The sequence below is a fragment of the Sciurus carolinensis genome, chromosome 4 (assembly GCF_902686445.1).
Source record: "Sciurus carolinensis chromosome 4, mSciCar1.2, whole genome shotgun sequence".
Classification (NCBI taxonomy): domain Eukaryota; kingdom Metazoa; phylum Chordata; class Mammalia; order Rodentia; family Sciuridae; genus Sciurus; species Sciurus carolinensis.
The window spans coordinates 46,482,870-46,488,566 of NC_062216.1; positions in this window are offsets into that span (position 1 = coordinate 46,482,870).

The window sequence follows — 5,697 nt, forward strand, 5'->3', positions numbered from 1 at the left end:
GCTCACATGTCATGTAAAATGTATAATAAATAAATTTGCATGTTTTGTTCTTACTAATCTGTCTTTTGTTATAGGGGTCTTGGTCATGAACCTTACAATAGAAAAGGAAAAGATAATACTTTTTCTCCTCTACACTGGGTTGGGAGATTTTGTCTCTAGTTGTATTTCCTCAGCAACACCAACTACAGTTTGCCATTGCAGATAACTGAAGGAGCAATCATGTTTCTCACTGACTGGAGAAGTTAGATTCTTGGAATATAGTAGCACTATTACCTCTCAGGATTTCTCATATCCAATTCTTTGCTAACATATTAAGTTATAATGTTGAAGGATTCTCCCACAGAGAAACAGGACACCAGAGCTTTCAGCAGGAAGCAGCGTTTGTTAGTGCCAGCCCTGGTCCAGCAGATTCTTATCCAAAGACTGAGCCCCAAATGCTGCGGGCATTGCCTTCTATACCCTCTGCGAGTATCCCCACTGCATGTCAGTCCCTTTGTCTCCCCATATGGTAACATACTTTCTGATTGAGTATTCTATATTATAAAGTTGCAACAGAGTTGCCACAGTTACAACATACTTGCGCTGGTCCACATAGGCGCTTTCTCTTTGTTCTGGGAGAGCCCTTACCACAGTAATAATTAAAATGAATCTTTCATTCACATACTGAAGTTTATCAAATAATCTGTAGACCCAATCAACTGAAGTTGGGCTAGAATCATTGACATTTAAGTCCTACCTCTGAACCATAAACATAATGCTAAAGGTAAACACAATTATTTCAATAACTGCTAATTAACTCTACACTGTCATAGTCTGCAAAAGATTAAATGCTGGAAGTACATTCTAAATTCCAACTAATTTTGTGACCAATTGTTTTGAAATTCTCAGTAAACTGTGGTTCTTCATGAATACTTGCAATTTATAAAATTAAAGGAAACTGTTTCAAGTGAAAAGTAAAATAATAGGCAGAATCATGAAATCTTTCAGGACTATTCCAATACACAACTATCTTATTTAAAAGAACTGTTAAAGTTAATCAGAATTAGCATTAATTTTTATATCCATAATACATAACTTTGTACTACTTTAATTTTTATGCCTTCAGTAAATCTGTACTAATGGTATTCTAAAAATTCACTTTTCTCAATTTTACCATTTAGGGAGTCTATATATTTGTTCCAGAGATGCTGACCACACTTAGGAGAGTTTCATAACTCCAGAGAATTCAACACAAATCCCCTTTGTACCTTTTTTTAACTTGTTGACACTCTGGAATGAACTGTTTACCTACTGAAGGAGAATTAGAACCTGGGAAATAAACTTAATGAGGACTCTATCTGGTATATCAAGAGAAACAAGATAAATAACAATGTTTTTCATATAAAGATTTTAAAGCATGACTAATAAAACAGTTTCTTTCAATCATAAATATATATGTGTGTTACATACATACATTTATATTATATTATCTATTATTATTGGCTCTAAAGATGGTAATGTAAAAGCAGCCATGAGTTAGGTCCCATCCAGATTAGTTTCAGCACATTGTTTCATTAGGAATAGAGTGAAGGAAAAATAAAGGCAAAATTTCAACAATTGCTAAAAATAACAGGGTAATTTAGATATTCACATTCAAACACTTGGAAATTATATTCACTCATAAAACAACAACAACCAAAAACATCATATTTGAGACTTCTGGTTTCTAATGTGAGAAGTTGGAGAGTTGTCATTCTGTCCTTGTAACAAGTAAAAAACTGAACAAATTGAAAAAATCAACAATTTTTGTCAGAACCAGGAGAGAAGAGAGAATCATAGCGAACAGTACTACCTCCAAAATTGGAGAGACAGATCGGGAGATACGGGAAGTCAAAACACACTAAAGCAGAAACATACAACCAGTACTAGGATAGAAAACCCTAAAATGCAATTGATGAACTGCTGGAAGCTAAGTGTGAACAAAATCTGAAAGCTAAAATCTTCAGGGGAAGTGCAGTCAGGCCTTCCACATTATGAGTTTTACCTCTACCAGGTTTTCACCATGAAGATCATAGAAAAATCACCTCTGGCTTCCAGCAGGGGCAAAAAAGAGTGACTGTTTTGAAATACTAGAGAGCATTCTGTTCTTTTGAATAGAGCCTGTTCTCTAAAGAAACTTTATTAGCACCTAACCCAAAGTTTTCTAAGAGTCTAATCAAGCTGAGGAAGAGAAAAAGCCAAATTCAGGCCCTCTTGCCATCTTGTCCCACAAACAAAGGCGGGAAACCTGAGAAGCATTTGTGAGGTTCACAGCCCAGGGATATAGGCTTAATAAAAGACTGAGACCTAATCACAGGATTGGATAATGCTTCCCCTCCTACTACACTTTACCATTGTCTCTGATAAATCTTAGTGGAGATTCCATGATGCATTATATCACATCTGACTTTCAAAAAATTGCAAGGCAAACTACAGAACAGTAAAGTCACAGAAATTTAGATATGGCAAGGAAGTTAGAATGATCAGTCTAGGAATTAAAAACACATATAATTAACAGGCTAAGGAATCTCATACAAATTAATACCATACAAGGACAAATCAGTAATGTTAGTGAGAAGTGGACACTCTAAGAAAAAATAAAAACAAAGTGTTAGAGATTTAAAACAAAACAAACAAAAACTAACAACATCTATCAGAACAGCCAAACATAAAAGTTTTGGCCACACCAATATCTGGGGAGGGTATGAAAAAACAGGAAATCCCATTCATTGATGGAAAAATGCAAAATAAAACAGATACTTGGGAAGAAAATTCAACAGTGTCTTACAAAGATACACATCTACCGTACAATCCATCAATTGCTTTGATTGGTATAGAAGCCAAGAAATTGAAAATATGTTCACATAGATATCTGAAAACAGGTTTTATGGCAGTTTAATTCTGAATTTCTCCAGACTTGAAAACAACCAATGTCTCCCTTAGTAAGAGAATAGATGAATAGACTATGACACATCCTGTCAAGTTTAAATATATATATATTTTTTTCAAGACTAAACAGACATCCACTATCAAGTCATAAAAAGATAAAGAAAAAAATGCATATTTCTAAGTGAAAGAACAAAGTCTAAAAGTCTTATTGCATTATTCCAAACATCTGACATTCTGGAAAAAGGTAAAAACATAGAGAAAGATCAGAGTTTGCTAGAGATTTGGGGGAAAAGGAAACAATGAATAGGTAGACCAGGAAGAAATTTAGACAGGAACTCTCTGTATGATTTGTGATGATGCACATATGCTATTCTGCTGATTTGAAAGAAAGGAATGAAATTGTTCACAGTTGACAATAATTCTCTTTGAAGAAAATCAACAACAACAACAATAAGGATTCTGAAACTAATAAGCACTTGAAGTAATGTTGGAGGTTACAAGGATAATATACAAAGTCAATCACTTTTCTATATAATAACAACAAACAAATGGAATTTAAAATTAAAAACTCAATACCATTTGCATTATCATCATCAAAACGTGAAATACACAGTCAAGAATCTAACAAAATATTTATGTGGAAAATTGCAAAACTCTGATGAAGAAATCAAAGATGGACATTGCATGTTCATGGATAAGAAGACTTAATATTGTCAAGATGTTAATTTTTCCCAAATTGACTTACACTTGAAATACAATCCCACTCAAAATCTCAGAAAGTTATCTTGCAGCTATCAACACATTCTTTCTAAAGTTTAAATGAAGAGGCAATAGCCAACACAATATTGAATAAAGAAGAATAGAGTCAAATGACTGATCCTACTCAATTTTGAGGTTTACTAGAAAACTGAAGTATTCATGACACTGTAGAATTGAATTAAAAGTAGTCAAATTTATCAACGGGACAGAATAGAGAGCCCAGAAATAGACCTGAAGAAATGTAGTAATTGATCTTTCACAAAGAAGCAAATGAAAATAACAGTGGATTAAAGATATTCTTTTCAAAAAAATTAGTGCTGGAACAACTGGACATGTCCATGCAAAAAATAAAAATAAAAGAAAGATTAGAGACAGAAACCTTTTACTCTTTCCAAACACTAACTCAAAATTGATCATAGAAATAAATGTAATATGTAGAACTATAATATGCCTAGAAGATAACATGGAAAAGATCTACATGATCTTGGGTCTTGTATGTTATTTTAGATAGAACATTGAATACATAATCCTTGCAGGAAAGAAATAAGTCAGATTTCATAAAAATTTAAAACTTCTGCTCTGTAAAAGTATCAAGAAAAAGAGGACAGGTCAAAGACTGGGGGAAAATATTTGCAAAATATATGTTTTTGAAAAAAGGCCCCTGTATGAAATATGAAAGGAACTATTCAAATTAAACAATGAAAAGCTGTACAGCCCTAATAAAATATGGGAAGAGAACCGAGAAGATACCTCACCAGGAAGAATATGTAAATGGAGGATCAGTAAAAGAAAATGTGTTTCACATGATATATCATTGAAAAATTGCAAATTGAAACAATGGTAAGATGCCACTGTAAACTTATGGAAATGATCGTGGTCCAGAACACTTCAGGTACCATATGCTGGTGAGGATGTGTAGTGGCAAGAACTGTCGTTCATTGCACAGAGGAGTACAAAGGGGTACAGTAAATTGGGAGGACATTTTTGCAGTTTACTCAAAAACTAATTTTCTTTTGTCATATGCTCCAATATTTGCACTGTTTGCTATTTAACCAAAAAGAATGAAGATATATTTCCACACAAAACAAACTCATGAGTTTTTGGTATCATCTTTATTTATGATTAACAAGCTTGGATGTGTCTAGCATGTCATTCAGAATGTAAAAAGATGGTGAGACTGTCATATATCCAAATAATGCATATTCTTTTAACACTAGTAGAAGATAAGTTATGAAGCCACAAAGACAATAAGAAATGGGATCATATTGCTGAATGGAAGAGGCCAATCATATAAATACTATATGATTCCAACTATCTGACCTTCTGGAGGGTGCAGGACTATGGAGACAGTGAAGGGATTGGAGGATAATTGGGAATAGGGGTGGCAGAAGAAGGGAGGAACACACAGGATGAGCACAGAGGATTTGGGGAACAATTAACAATTTTGTATGATGCCCTAAGAGTCAATTATATGTTTGTTGAGATCTGTAGAATGTAAGCACCAAGACTAAGATTAGTGTGTACTGTTAGATTTGGGGTGATAATGACGTATGAATGTAGGTTCATCAATTATCATAGATTAAACACTCTTTGGGATTTTGATGGTGGGGCAATGCCTGTGTTGGAAAATATCTGTGCCTTCTGCTTGATTTTCCTGTGTACCTAGGATTACTCCAAAAATAGTTCAATTTTTTAAAAAATCTATTTGAATGTATACAGTTTTCTAAAAGTTCCAATGTTCTTCAGAAGAAAGTGGAAAAGGTTTTACCCAAGGAATACACATTACCATACAAAAACAAATTATTTACAGTCACTAAGATAGTGTTTGTAAATAATAAATGAAACATGAAAGCAAATAAGTACAAAAAATACTGTTTTCTGTTAGTCTTTTGTTTTAGAGGAAATAAAAATTTAAACCATTAGCTTCTAATATTATGATTTTTATTCATGCCATTAAAAATCTAAATATATTACCAATATTCAGAAATTATTCTAGATAAGTATGTTTTCCAAAATGTTTTAACAGAAGTT